This window comes from Ixodes scapularis, unplaced genomic scaffold (genome assembly GCF_016920785.2).
Source record: "Ixodes scapularis isolate PalLabHiFi unplaced genomic scaffold, ASM1692078v2 ptg001580l_1___fragment_2___debris__unscaffolded, whole genome shotgun sequence".
Taxonomy (NCBI): Eukaryota; Metazoa; Arthropoda; class Arachnida; order Ixodida; family Ixodidae; genus Ixodes; species Ixodes scapularis.
In genome coordinates, this window is record NW_024610168.1 from 92301 (window position 1) to 108536 (window position 16236).

Below are 16236 nucleotides of genomic sequence, written 5' to 3' on the forward strand. Positions count from 1 at the left end.
TGATGTCGATCCTGTGTAAAGCTCGGACAAGAAGGCCAGAAGCCCCTGAGCGGATATTCATATTAACGAGGCATCACGGTACTTACAGTCACATCCTTTACCGGTTATGCATTAGGCAGTACACCGACAAGCCCTTTGAAGGGCGGCTGAATAGAAAAAAAAGTTCTTTTTAACAGGTTAATTAAGACAACCGTGTCAAAAAAAAGTTACGCGAAAAAAAAAAATCTTTTAAAGCAATGGGAAAAGACAAGCGCCGAAAGACTAGGAAAAAAGTAAGGAAACGACGACACAAGGCGCACTCCCAACTGAAGTTTTATTTCTGGAAAAACATAGTCTTATATACACCTCAAAACACCCCACGTCACTTTCCGCGTGCCCACTCTTTATCTAAGAATAAACGCTCTTTATTTGACAGTCACGGAAGGTTCGCTTATGCACTTATCTGCACCCTTCTCCTTTATTGCATCCGCCTCATGAATTTCCCTTGTAATCGTTTCGCTGTATCGCCCCAGGATTGCCATGTCATTGAAAACTAGTGTGCACTCACATCGGTTGCAATGCACAGCCAGGTGCCCAGAAGGTGACTGTTTTAAGGAAGCAGCATGCTCTCTCGCGCGATCATTTACACAACGCCCAGTTTGGCCTACCTAAGACCCACCGCACGAAAGCGCAATGCCATACACAACACCGGTCTGTGTATGACATTGCACTCTCACCGTCAATATTGCTGTTAAGTTTTTTTAGCGTAAAATTTGTTTTTTGACACGCGTGTCCCAAACAAACTGGTTATAAAAAAAAAAAAAAAAAAAAAAACATTTTTTTTTTCTTTTTAGGGGCTTTTTAAAGGTGTTTGCTGATTTGTACATGCTCGACTGAAGCGACAGAGAGGTCAGCACTTCACACTGTACCTCCGTTGCATCGAAAATTACCCTCGTTGATGCATATTTCTTAACAGAATTACCTGGCATCATTGCATCTGTTGTTTCCTTTGGTGCCCACAAGGGAAATGAGCTCAACTTTGCATACAAGAAATTACACCAGGACCTGCAAATCATTGACACTGTGGACTGCGCAATGGAAGACCTGTGTGTAAAGTTTGCTTCAAACAGACCAAGACGTAGTCTCACAAGAACTAAAATGAGTTCATTCTCTGTGGTTAGATTTCGCTTGCGGCCCCTCGAAGAATTTTTCCCGCTGACACTTTTTGTCCGCAAGACATTGCAGCCATCTTTCCCAGTGTCCAAAAAATGAAGCAACGCTGCGAAGTGTTGATATCCCGGCGAAAACCGGAGAAGAGCTCACCGGAGATAAGCTCACCGGAGAAAACCTCACCGCAAAACCGGCGGATGCGGAGAAAAGCTCACCGGCCATTAAGCGTATATGAGGAGAAAAGCTCACCGATTTTTTTTTTCTTATATATATTGACGCTGTTGGATCGTGCGTAACATATATCAATTTATTATCATTAAAGGGGCACTGACACATCAAAATCATATTTTTTTTTATTATCCGAAACGATTGAAAACGATGCCGGGACATTGCCCTCAAAATTTGAGATTTGGGAATTCAGTATTCGTGAAGTAAAAAAACAATTTCCAAATGCCGAATTCGAAGTTCCCGCGCGATCGGCGCCGGTGCCTTGACGTCAAAAATTGAGGAGACCTGAGAGTCCACTTTCCTGTCACCACTCCCTGCTGTTGCCATGGCGACCCAAAGCGAGGAGGATAGGAGCGAGCGCCGGCTAGCGCCGGCGTTGCGGCGGACCGGTTTTGAGCGGTGTCGCCTGTTTTCCGTTGGAGGATACAAATCCAGGAGACGGCACCACAACGAACTCCCGATTTTTGGTATTTCAAAAAGAAGGGCCGTAGTGCGTTCGCAATTGCGTTAAAAAACATGTTTTAGGATTGCCGTAATTAAATGTTATAGAGATGTCGCCTACAAAGCTTCTAAATTTCCTGATTTTTGACGTCACCGATCAAAAGAAGCGAGGAGGCGAGAGGCGGGAAAATCAAACGCCAAAAATAAAAAGGCGCGCGCGCGCGCGGGAAAATTTTTTTTCGCGATGCGGTTTTTTTTGCGTGTCTATGACTACAACTTGCATCGTTTTAGACAATAAAAATAAATACGACCTTTGGGGTGTCAGTGCCCCTTTAAAATTATCATTAAAATTCGTCAGCTTTGTAAAAAAGAAAATGTCATCTTAGTATTATTTAAGCTTACTGAGTATATTGCTTCCAAATTAATAATTGCGGAAAAGTTTTCTGTGGCTTACGCTGTAGGCAACGAAAGCCCAACTCAAAACTTTATGAACTTGAAGAACAGGAAAAAGTCGAAAACTTAGTAATGTCTGCCTAAAACCTAAAAATCAAAACTGTAAATGTCGAAAATCCGAAAGTGCATGCGCAACAACGCGGTGCCTGAAATTCTCTTTGAAGCTTTTGTTAACCTTTGAAAATAGGACAAAGCAGTCAGTAGGATATCGAAACCTTTTCTTTCACAGAGAAGCACGTTTTCTGGCCGTTCGTGCCGGTGTTTCCACACGTTGCCTTTGTGTGATAGTGCCTTTCTACGGCGAGCCACCCATGACCTTCAGAGCTGCACACTGGCACAGTTGTTACTCGTGACCTATACAAGAAGTAGTCTTCTGTAAGGTGACAAATGGGGTGAGTTGGTAAACGTTATACGTGATGAAAACCGCTCAAACGACAACGACGCAGGGGAAAAAAAAAAACACGACAGGACGAATTTGTTCTCGCAACTAAAGTTTTGTTAGTGAAATTAACAGAAAGAATTAAAGCAGCGTAGCCGACACTGATTACATCAACAAACACCTACTTATCTATTAGGCACTACACAATATTTGAAACTGAAACGGTTGACACACCGCTATTCATATTAGCTCGCAAAGAACAAACCTCTTTATTTGACAGAGCTACCGACGCCACACTGCCAGTTGTCAATAAATTGTTGTCTTTTTTTACCGGTGTACGATGTTCTGATTTTATACTTGCGGCTTCGTTAATATACAGAATGGGTGATTACTAATCTCTGATGAATTAGTACATATAGCCCAATGAACTTCAAGAATATTGAAAAAAAGTGGACACATTTTTAATGAAGTGACGAATGCGAATTATGATAAATTGCAACGTTTGACGCAGAATCCGCTAAGCTAAAAAAAAAAATATCGGTGATCTTTTCTCCGCAACCGCTCAAAGGCCGGTGAGCTTTTCTCCGTATCTGCCAGTTTTGCGGTGAGCTTTTCTCCGGTGAGCTTTTCTCCGCCGCCCAACCCGGCAGACCAGTGTAAAACATGAAGTCTTCATCGCAATCTTTGAAGCGCTCAATACAAAAGGAAGCTGATTTTCCCTGCTCTTGCGAAACCTGGGACTCAAGGCGCATTCTTTCTGCATGAAGCTCGCGTATTGCACCCCTCGCATTTTCCAGTTGCTGTATCAGCTGTTCACATTCATCACGAAGTCGCGCTATTTCTCTCTTTTGCTGCTCAACTACACTTGCAAGATGCTCGGCTTCTGCAGCACGTGAAGAGGAGTCGTGAACAGGTTCCACTGGGCTTGCAACAGCGGCACCCACTCCATCACTGCTGCCCATCACTGCGTCTTGGTGCACGTCTTCACTTGTTTGAGCTGTCGGTGCCACTGGCTGCATGTACGTGGCTGGTCATTTTTCATTAGCAGTGGTGGTGCACGTTGTTTTGGGGGCTTCCGAACATTGCTTTGCGGTTTGAAGGCGAACACTGACGGTACTGCAGTGTCCCCAAGGAGGTTGTGCCCGCCAGCCACGCCAGGTATGAAGTCACATGTACCGAAATGCTTGGAGCACACTTTCGTTGATTTCATGTTTAGCAGGAAGTTATACCTTCGTCTCTTTTCATTGCGATAATCCATTTCTTTTAGAGGATGGGATCTCTCGGAAAGCGATAAAAAAAAAATACCTAGAAAAAAAAAAAAGAACATTGAATGCAGAATTTAGAAGCACCGTTGGTACGCGCAGCATTTAATCCCGCGATTAAATAATTTCCCTGGGGCTCACTAGCAAAACGGGGATTACGACACAAGCATATCAAAACTTTTTTTTGGCACGGTAATGAGCAGAAAACAACGTAGTAAATGAGGCGGCGAAAGCCAAGCGGGTGTTCCTACCTGCGTTCAAGAGGCACAGATTGTTGAACGATTCCGGTCGGACAGAATCACGACTACAGCGCGAGAGTTTTCGCTGCCGCCCTATCAAGGACGGAAGCTCTTGGCTTTATCTTTTACTGCAGTGACGTAGTCACGCTAGTTTCTGGTCACGTCACCAACTATATACTACGCAATCGGCTCAAAGTTGAAAGATCAACACACCCCGTCAAAGGAGATCCCCCATGCGGTGCTCTTAGGCTGTATACATACCTTGTTCCCGTCGCTGATGCCGCGCTGCAGGCATTGCGGAACGCAGCAATGCATCGTCATCTTCCCAGCGTCAAAAAAAAAATCTGTTTACTGCTACACGCATATACTACTTCCATAAATCCCTGCATGCAACACGGCGCGCGTTGCACTCTGGGAACTGGTTGGCCATGGAGGCGAGTGGCATGGTTTCAGTTTCGATTGACACGTCGACAAGAGATTACACACAGAGCGTGGACTATTAACGGCCAATATCTCATGTTTTCTGGCCCCGAGAGCGTCACTTTTGGTCTCTAAACTAACCTAAATGGCCAGACCTCGAAGCTTTAGCACAAGCCCGAGACGCATAAGCGCCAACTACGGGGGGGCAGTGGGGCTCGTGCCCCCCCCGGACGGCTTCACGGGGGGGCAGAGCCCCCCCCGGCCCGGGATTTTTTTTAAAGAGCTTGGCTTGGGTCTGCGCCCATCGACAGTGGACTGTTGGCCGTCCTCACTGGCAGCTATTTCACAGGGGCCTGTTTATTCCCGCTTCTTATTTCCTTTCAGGCTTTTAAATGGTGGATCTCGGGACAGTGACAGGTCAGACATTCAGTGGAAAATTCCCCTCAGACGGAGTTAGATGCGCGGAATATGTTGTCTGAATGAACAGCTGAAGTGCCCGCTTCAGCTATGACAGGCTAAAAAAAGTCTTGAAAGCGTCGCGACATCTCTGTCGGTTTTTAGACAACAAAAATGCTTCTGAGAATAGGAAGCATCCCCGACACAGTGAGTCAGTGACTGATTCTGCAGACCTGCTCGCCAAGAAAAAAATTTTAATTTCTTGCGCGTCTACAAATAAATGCCCTTTCGGCCAAGAAAATATTGTACACATTTTTGATTGGTCAGTGAAGGGCTTTACTACCAGTCTTGTCACCGAACAGCGACTCGAATACTCGTCCAGAAAACAACTTTTGGCGGAAAAATTTGTAACCCCAGCTTCGCACAAGGTATAGTGGTATCAAATGGTCTTTGCTACCGTCTGAGAATTATTTTTGGCCCTCTTAAAATTGAAGTCAGTCGTATAATTAAAGCTTCTTGTGCCACCATTACCCCACTCTCCCCTGCTGCATGTGTTAACAAAATTAACAAAACATGACAATAAAATACACACCAGAAGCCAAATAACAGCATCGCAAAACACAACAAAAACAAAGGGACACTGCTTTGAAACAAAAGCCTGTGGGGAAGAGAGCGATTGGGCCTTCGGAGTCTCTACGAATGCCAACTTTGGGGAAAGAATAATCATCATGCCCGATACGTGTTCCTTTTGTCATTTTTAAAACGTTTGTATGGACAGTGCGGCGCTAGGCGGCACAATCCGCTCCCCTTTTCCGTTTTATTCTGAATAGGCTTCACGAACATTCCCAGGGAAGGCATTCATACATATACGCCGCAAACAGTCAGTAGAATAGCAAGTGCTTGATCACTTCCTTTGAGGCAAGGTCACCGGAGCTTATTACCTGTGGAAACTATTTTATATTAACTCCCTGGGTTGAGGCTTATTTGACAAAGAGACGGAAGCAACTGAAGGATCGTGATTGGAGTCCCGGAATAACGAGCGGGGCCAAGCGAAGTTTAATTGAAACTTAAACCGTGAGCCGACATGAACACCGCAAATGGAAAACTAAACTAAACCCGAACTACCCCTGCAGAAAAAAAAAAGATTCGCTTTTTTGTACTGGTAGTTTAGTCTTGCAATATGTTTGCATAAATGTGGCCAGTAAAACACGTATTCAGAGAAATTTCTACTGGATGCGTCAAACCGCTGAAGTTTCCGGGTCATTCTTTTGCGGAGCGTCTTATTTGGGGACACCAGGTAGTTAGCTGTCACAATGTCCGTGTCCGTTTGTTTATGTCCTTGTCCCTTTTTCTCCAGTCTCGGGTTTACCAAAATGCTCGGTAAAGGCTCCGACTGCTGCAGGTGACCCTTATGGGGAGAACCCACGGAACAAATAAAACAAGGACCTTCTCCTCCTCTCCCCCCCCCCCCCCCCCGCAGCCTCCCCCCCCCCCCTTTTTTTTTTTTTGAGCCACATTCCGGGTCTGCCCCCCCCGGGAAAATGGAAACTCTACGCCGCTGCCGAGACGTATAGCTTGTCTTAACACATGCGTGTTGTATTTTTGTACTTGAGCCTTTCTGTAGCTAGTGATGGGAATCTCGACGCTGCGAAGCTCGGGGATTTTGCTCGTGTACAAATCAACAAGCTGTAGCAACCAATACGTATGCATACATCGAGCTCGCGCCTTTACATTAGTATTGTTGGTCAGGAAGTTTGTTTCGTGCGTCCAAAGACAAAACATAACTTTTTGCAATTACTGTTTTTCTTAATACGCCTGAGTACGCGAGGTAAAACTCGGAGGCGCTATTGAAAAGCTCCATTTGAACACACTTCTTACCTCTTATCTGTACTGACCCGCAGCATTGCACGAAGTGAAGTCACCGCCCGCTTGCATTCCACTAATATTCAACATCGTGTATGCACATAAAGCTATCCTGCCAATCCTATAGGCACATTCGCACATACAAACCGTTTTAAGCAAGAGTCGAGCACTTGTGTGAAGAATGTCGCACCGTTCGTTGGAACTGCGCCGACGGGCATGAACCCCTATGCGGTGCGCCAAATTAACGAAATTATCCAAAGCGCATTTGACGGTGGCTAATGACCATAATATTCGTTATGTGTCTTCTTTCTTCCTGACTGAGCTAGTATGCCGAGATAATTTCAGACACACCGTTAAGACACTGATCTCGGGCGTCAATAAAAGCTCGTCCAAAAAGGCTTAGCGAGGAGTAGGGGACGCTTGTTAGGGCCCCCGTCATAGCTAGCCGACCTCAGCGTTTGCGAGAGCTTAATCTTTTATCAGCATAAAATTTTAGTGGGAGATATATATGATGACACGAGGAAGACATCATAGTAACTTTTGGGCAGTACTGAGGTCAAATTTATTGCGTTTCCTTAAAAGTTTGTGCGTCAATGCTGGGCTCAACTTTGATACTCCTGTGAGGACGCGGCTTGCTTTCCGCCCCATTAAAAGAAGCGGACGTTTGGCAAACAAAATACGTGTAAGGCTCAAGGTGACCAAATTTCAGTTGTGGTTCATTGGTACTAGACGGGATTGTTGAAATTGAGTTCAAAGAAGCTTTCGAGGGGTGAGGTGAATAAGCCACGTCTTACTACGTTTGCATACGCTCGCACAATATCCGGTGTTTCGGGAACTAAGAAAAGTGTCCTGGTCTTCGTTTTGCATCGCTCGAGAATGAGTGTACTGTACATTCGTGAAAAGTCAGATAATCGAAAAAGCAAGCAGCGCGTTCGGTCGCGGCGTGATAGCATGAGATCCATGAGATGAAGCTACTCAATCAAAACCAAAACTGAGTGGCCAACTAGTTCCCAGAGTGCACTGCGTGGTATTTCGCCGCGATGGGGCGCCTCAGTTTTGGAAGAAGTCTAAGACCGAGGGTACGTCGCACATACGAACCCGCGAGCAAAGTCGCCCGGCCGTTCCCCGCCACTACCAAGATGGCGAAAGTGGTTTCTCTCCCGTTCACTGGATGGCGGTGACAATTTCGGATGTCTTGAGTTCTTCGATATGTTCCCCCGAAAGGGGAGCATATTGAGCTATATACAGGAACTCTATAGATATCTTCTCATTATATATTGCGCACATTGTATCTGTGTCTTTAAGGGGCCCTGCCATATCCTATTTAAAGGGCTACTCCGCTCCATTTTTTTTTTCATATTTAGAAAACTATGTAGCCATCTTCCCTATTATATAGGAAGACCCCATGTCAAATATTACGAACTAATTCCGTCTATATATTTAATAAACTGGCCAGCAAACCTTCAAGTGAGCCAAGTCGCCGAAATATGCCAACTCTAGCGTGCGACCTGAGGCGCAATCGTCAGCGCAGTCAATGCGACGGAGTTGTAGCGGCCAACGTTGAGCCACTACGTCAGAGGCATGACTACGTCATTCTCACGTTTTGTTTGTTTTTACTTCTCACAGCGAAACTGAACGATGACATCATGAGTTTCTCCACACGGTGTTGGCTGAACGGCGTCCACGTGATCACCGTAACGCGGATGCGTTAGTTTGCGCCAGAGTGTCGAACCGGGACCGAACCGAAAACCGGAACAGAACCGTTATTTTTAGCCGAACCGGAACTGAACCGAACCGAAATCTTCGCCGCCATCTTGGAACTGAACCGGAACTGAACCGAAAAAAAAAATATAACGGTAACCGGTTCAAGGTAATTTTTTTTATTACAAAGTGAGTGTTTGAGACGTAAAAATTGGCAGCTGGCATTTCTATGTAGTGATCAAATTGTCATATACCGAATCGAAATGTATAAGAAATTGCGGGTTTTCGGGGCGCTTTTGTATTGGCACTACGATTAATCGTGTGTCACGTGGTCACGTGACGTCGTGGTGTCAAGACATGCTGTCAAATAATGTCACGTCACGTGGTTCCGTGGCGTAGTCACATGACTCACCGCGTCAAGTCGACTTAAATTCAGAACGTCAATTTCCCCCCTCTCTTCTCCAACGTTTCGTATGCCGTTTCCTCCCCGGCCTTCTTTTCCCTCGCCCTACCTTCTTGAGTTGCAAAAAAATACAGATTTATTAGCGTTGTTGACACCGTGACGTAACATGCCATCACGACTTCTCACCGCGAGTCATGCGACACCGTGACGTACTCGGTTGTCATGAGCCCGAGCCGAGTGCTCGGGTTTTTGACAATCAGCATCGCCAAACATTCGTGTTGACTCGTGTTCAATCAAAGATAAGAATAGCCGAACTCTAATAATGCCTAAAACTCAACCTATGCTTTATTCTTTGCCGACCCCAGCGCATGACTATGATGAACACTGCCGGTATACAATTAGCGTCAGATCACATCGCCGCTTGTTCCCACTGCGAGGTGAGGAAGGGAAAGCTGTTGTTTTCTTTATTTTTTCTGCGTCCGACATTGAGCAGAGAAGGAAACTAATGGGTGTTTCTGCAAGCTACCAACGTCGGAGATTACCTCTTAGCGGCACTTACTGAAAGTGCAAAAATTGTTGCATGAATCATTTTACATATACACATCATTGAGGCACTCAGACATGTTTTCGTTGTTGCTGAACAGTCTCAGAAAGTTGTCCCCGAGAATAGAAGGATTGAAAGGACTAAATATGACTTATTAATCTGACAATAAATATAACTACAAGTGTGTACGGCAGCAATACCTGAAAAGAAAGATTCTAGTGACTTTTGAGCGACAGCCGAACGTCGGCACTCGCTCAAATTCTCGCAGTTTTGTTTAAACTTCACAGTTTTTGGGTGCAAAATAAAAGAAATGGAGAATTACTGCAAACAAATGACAGAAATATAAGTGTCGAATTGGCACCCCCAAACAAAGGAGGGAGTCTCTAAGAACTAAAAAGTATTCTGTGGAAGAGCACCGTCAAATTAAAAAAAAAGGGGAGGGGCTTAAAAACCTACTGTGTTGTAAAGGTTCCTCTGCTCCGCATCTTCGGCACAGAGCAGACAGCGTGATCCTGCAAACCTACTTCGTTTACGAAATCACTCCTGCCAGAAAGCGCGTTTTCGGGGTTTCAGACGCTCGCGCCGTTCCTCACGACGCTGCGCCAAGCAAGAAAAATTTAAATTTCTGAATACATGGGTTGCGCTGAGCGCGAACCTTTTGCAGCGTGCATTTTGCACCTCGGGATTTGATTTTCTCAGCAAAATCCATACCATGTTTTCTGTTGAAATGTGATGTTCTCAACGCAATACTCCGCTTCGCTTTAAGTGTATAAGTATATCAGAAGCTAAAAAAGCGAGCTCCGGGCTTTCAGCGTCCAAGCACGCGCGTTCCTGCAGTGCAAGTGCTCGGAACCAAAGGCTCGCGCTTGTAGCATAGGCTGCATCTGTGCTTCAAGAGGCCATGCAAAGCGTTTTTGGCCATTTTGTTTTAAATTTGCATTGCTTTCGCTCGAATTAGTGACGGGGACCCTATCAACACAATAAATATAAAATGAACAATAAATTTAGCGTATATGAAACATAATAGGTTAAAGAGATTCAAAATTTCGAGCAAATTTTCTTTTGTTTGTGACGCCCTTGGTCTGAACCAAGAGAGAACCGAAACGACAAGAGCGTGCCACAACCATACGCGCTCTTCCTAATTTTTGAAAATTAACATCCAGTTAAAAAGATGTGAGCGCCAAACCAATTTACGGTTGTCCCAAGCAAATATTTGAATGAGAGTCACGTGCATGAAAGGATCCTACCTCTAGAATTCTACGTCATCATTATCCGACGTTCTAGACCAATGTCGGCACTGAACGTTCGTGTTTGACACTGATAGGCACGTCGTTCGAAGCAGCATTTGGTTTTCTTCGTCCCTTTGCAATGCCCCTTTAAGCTGAAACAAGGTATAGCAAAAGGGGATGTCGAAATTGTAAAGTTGTACAGCCTAATAAAATGTTAGAGCGCGCATGACTGATAAAGCACGGAGTTGTAAAATTAGGCCCCAAAACAAGTGCACGACTATTTGGACGTGGAGAGCAGCAGCTCCTTTTCTATCTACGGTGTGTCGTTTGCTTCAACCACTTCTTCTTAAGCGCCCTAGTCCGTTGACACACGCCGAGGGTTAAGCAGCTTTTGACCTATTGAGCCCAACCTATTGAAACGTCGGGTCACTAATTGTTTACGACTTGGTTTTTGAAGGTCTGTATTTCTCAACTTTTTGACCCAACCAGACGGAGTTCCGTGAAACGTGTTTACGTTTAAAACATGCATTCCTATATATTTCTTTTTGCAATAAGGCGTCGTGAATGGCATTATTTAGAAGAATATTCTTTATTATTTGTATTTCTGCCCATTTTGTGTATTTGCCTTCAAATCTATAACGTAAGCACAGTTCTTTTTGGCAGACCCCGCGTCCCGGTGTTTCACACTGCCAAAGAGCGAACAAATAAGCACGTTCCGCAGACTGAGCGGATGGCTTTTTTCGAGTATTGTTCTCCCGTGTCGGTCTCAAGCGGTTATGTGAACTTCATACAGTCAAATTGATTGATGAAAATAACAAATATTTATTCACTACCTGAATACTTGACAACACGGATAAAGGGCCGATCACCCCAGAGATATACATCCTAAGTTAATGCACCCACACATTATCTGGAATATGCTCTGGAAATCTTTTCCGGCGTTTTATCTTCGAGGGGCACTTGCATAAGTTATTTTCGAAAAACTTAAGCTTTTTTTTTTTTTTTTTTTTCATTTTGAAGCTGATTTAAATAACATCTGTCCCTAACGAGTATTCAACTTCTCAAACATATAGAAGTATGTTGCTTCTTTTATTTGATGAACAACAATTTTATGTGTCTGTGGGCTGGATGAAAACAAAGTACACAGTGGCACGTGGCGGCACTATGACGATTGTGCACGCAAACCGTCAGAAAGTGACCAATTAAGTAGCTGTAATGTCGAGTAGACTATGAAATACTACTTTGCTCTATTTAACAACAAATCACCAATTAGCTAGGGTGATGCTTATTTACGAATTGAATTGACCGGCATCCTGTCAAAAACAAACATCAAACGCCAAGCTATGTCGAAACTATGTACTTTAATGCACTCTATTTTTGGCCAGATCCGAACTGAATACGAAGGTCACTCTTTTCTGCATGATTATTCGCCTGCATCATGGTGCTGAGTGAAAACAATATTATTCAGGAAAGCAAGCGTTGTGCTTGCCGCTCAGTGTTTCTATAAAAGGTAGACTCAAAGGGTTTGTCCTAACACTTTCCTGACATGGGGAAAATATTATTGCTTTTAGCTTAGTTGTATCGTCATCATACATATTGTAAAACATATTTTATAATCTAGATTTCAGGATATATATGGCGAGAATGTGCCCATTTCATGATTGTATGCACTGTAATTAATTTTTAATTACAAGAGCACAGTAGGACTCGACTTTTAGTATTGCGATGCAAAAGTTTACTAATCACATGCATTTTAGGCGACGCACCAGACTGATAACCTTTAGATTCGGGTAAAATATATGTGACTGAGGTAAAAAGAAATATATGTTCAGTTATATATCTTAATCTAGCTTTTCATTTACTGTTTCATCGAAATGAAACAACGCAATTTATTTTTGGTACCTGAAAATAATTGTGGATCGAACAAATGAAAAAGAAAAAAAGCTATATAGTTACTCGTTTCATTCCTGAAAAGTGCCTATAGCCAAAGGAACGCGGAAAATATATTCTCAGTTTAGCGGTTCGAACCGGTTTGAACCGGTTCGAACCGTTAATTTTCGCTCCCCGGAACTGAACCGGAGCTGAACCGAAATTCGTGAACCTGAACCGGAACCGAACCGGAACCGAACCGACAAAAATTTCGGTTCGACACTGGTTTGCGGCTGCCCTGCGCGCTTATCGGTCTGTTTCTCCGCTCCCCTTCTCCTCTTTCGTCTACTCCCCTTCCCCCTCTTCCCCGGGACATCACCGTCCACGCCATGCGAAGCGACCTGCCCGCGTCTCGTTTGTCCTGTCCCTCGCCCCTCGCACCCCCCCCCCCCCCTCCCCCGAACGTCACAAGACCACGTGGTTCGACGTGATGTGGTAATGACCACGGTGCTTTGGCGACACGAGACCAATGTTGCCTGACGCAAACGAAGTTTCGGTTTCGGTATCAGCTGATGTTTAAATTAGGATTACACAAATAATATTCCACATTTCGCGAATCCGAAGGCAAAGAGCTGTTTAGTAGTGCTTTGTGAAATGGAACCACATGTAAGCCTAAATTTTTCGGAATTGAGCGGAGTTGCCCTTTAACCGTCTATCTTTTTTGCGGTTTCCACGTCTCTTGCGGTTCGGGCAACCCAGTGGGCACGGAGAGAGTAACTAAATATCAGTGCGTCATATTTTAACCGGACCACGCGGAAACTTCCTCCTCCAACGGGGGCGCCCCGTGGTGTCGAACGCGCGCGGCATGTGACAAAATCGTGACGTTTTTGGTCCCGACATCAGCCGAAGAGAGAGAGCTGCCTCGTTCCCGGGCAGCTTCTCTCCTCGGCCTCACCTTCTTTCCCCGTCTTCCCTTCCGTCCCCACATAGCAGTGGGATTTGATGTTGTTCCTGTCGCCTTTACCCTTGTACAGCAGCCTCAGCATGCTTTGTCACCAAGTCTCGGGTACCTCTCCCCCAACAATTTTTTTTTCTATTGTTTGTTGCACCATAAATTTAGTTGTTTTGCCAAATATTCTAACAAGTATCATTGGTATGCCAACTGGTCCAGTTGATGTAGACAGATAGCAAGTTGTGCGAATACCTGCTCGATAAAAGATTACTTTTCTATAAATCTTGTCGTTCCAACATAAATATAAATACGTCAAAAACCTAGTACCATCAAGAAAACTTTTATTATACGGAGTTTTAGTGGCGCCATCTATCCTAGGTCCGCAAAACCGTCAGCTCTATCAGCTACCGCGAATAGCCGCCAGAAGTCGGAGGGGGAGGGGTTCAGGGCTGGACAGGTATGGCCGGACCCGGACAACACCTGGAGGAGACTTGCCTCCTTTCACCATATTGTTCACGCTGCGCCCGCCAGCACGTGGTCACGCGGTCGCGAGCGGATGAGTTCTCGCTGCTCACTGATGGCTCTAGAGAGAGAACTTTACCGGAACCCCCGCGCCTACCCCATCGACGTCACTGCGCACGAGACCTGGAAGACGATGTACGAGTTGAGAAGTAGCAAAAACCTGGAACTTTTTTCATTTTTTTTAATAAAAACTAGGGTATCCAGTCAAAATCTGTTTTCTGTAGTTCACTTCAGAAGTGTCAGGCATCAACTTCCACAATTATTTAAGCAAAGCCCTGAAATTGATGCACAGCTCCTTTAATTGTTGCATTTCTATCATTTCAGTTAATTTCCCTCCTCCATTTCATTTAGTCTTTTCCGATGTTGTCCTGAATGAAAGCATATGCCGCGGATTTCTTTTGCTGGAAGTCCTTCCATTTTTCCTCTGTTAAAGCGCCCCCTTCTTAGCTGCTTCCTGGATGCCTTTCTCCTCCGATTTATGGCTGCTTTGGCTTCCTTATCCCAGAAGCTTTTTGGCCTGTGTTTGCATTTGTTCTTAACTCTAACTTGATTTCGTTCCAATTCCTTTCTGAATATTTCTATGAATTCATTGCACGACCACTGCTTCTCTGCTCGAGTGGCTACTGTCTGGATGGATGGATGTTAATGGCTATTCCCTTTGTAACGGGCGGTAGCTTGCGCCACCTAGCCTAAGTCTAAAAGACAACAACGTGATTCCTCCCGCCCTTTTAAGACCAATTTTTCTCCCCCTAACTATCACCAGGCAGTGTGGGATATCACCAGGATAACCTTCAGGGGATCGGGCAAGAAAACTAAAAAACATCACCCCCCTGCCTCTTCCCCCCCGGCGAGGGAGTCGCCATTTTCCTCTGGACAAACCTTGTCGGCGTTACCCCAGCATCGGACCCACTGGGAGACAGGGTTGAGACTTTGGGCAGGAGCCACGCGGGAGGGAGTCCCAATTTTCCGCTGTCCCGCCTGTTCCCAGCTGTGCTAGTTAGTTGTCCATCATTTAATTTTCCCTAGATAATTAATTTCCCCCAATCTTCTAATCGTCTCTTTGTCACTGTAATCTTTTTCTCTACCATCCTTCCATCGTCGCCAGTGAAACCCAGGGTTTCACTGGCGATCAGTGTTGCCACCCCTCTAGCACAGGGGCCTCGAACTCGTTGTAGTGTGGGAGCAAATAGCCCAACCACGAGGTGCGTCGAGCTGTTGCTATGATGACACGACGAGCCAATGGGGAGGCGCTGTGCTGCACGACGCAACGCGGTCGGCGCAAATGTGTAAACCAGCCTTGATCCAGTTATTATTTACTCGAGTCTCGGGAAGTTGGAAGCAGAATGCCCCGCCGTCACGTTGAGGACCCAGCCACCTGACACGGGCGATAGACCGATCTCACCAGTTTGACTACGCCACCGCTGCCGCAATGCATCGAGGGAACTTGTCTTTCTACACGTGCGAGAACCTCGCTGGAGCTCTGCGCGTGTAGAGCACGAGATGGCACAAGCCCTCTCGTGCACTGCCGTTTGCCTCCTGTGAACTGAAATTATGGCGGCGTCACGCATACGCTTGGCGAGATAACTGGGGTTTTTGAAAGCGGGGCAAAAAGGGAGGGGTGTTTGCCGCTAAAGAGCTCGATGAACGAAAAAATATCCAGGGACGTTATTTGCCGCAGGGTGTTTGACATCGGGTGCTTTCGTACACCACCCGTTTTTGCGCACGCAACTTTGCAATATTCTCAGATCGACCAAAAGATGGCGTAATTTTTGAAGGGGTCTATAACAGGAAGCAATTGTTTGTCCATCGGGACACTGCAACGAGCACACACAGACAAAGAACAGCACTGACTAAAAATGTCTAAAAGCCCGTTACAAAAAAACAAAACAAAAACATTAGGGCGCAAGCTCAGCGATATACACGAAGTTGCAAATTAGCAGTCCGATGCATGTAACCCCCTTTTCTTGCCTACACACACAATGCAGTGCCAACTCAGCGTTGCTTTTGTGTTATATCTCAGCACTATTAGTCAGAGCAGGAAATGGCGCTGACGCGAAGCGCCGACTTTGCGCTACATCAGTAATACAACGCTCATATACAGCACTGCATCGGTACCAAGTTACGATGAAGTCAGCGCTGCCTCAGCGCTTTTCCCTGTTTTGATGTAGAGCTGCATTGCATGTGCC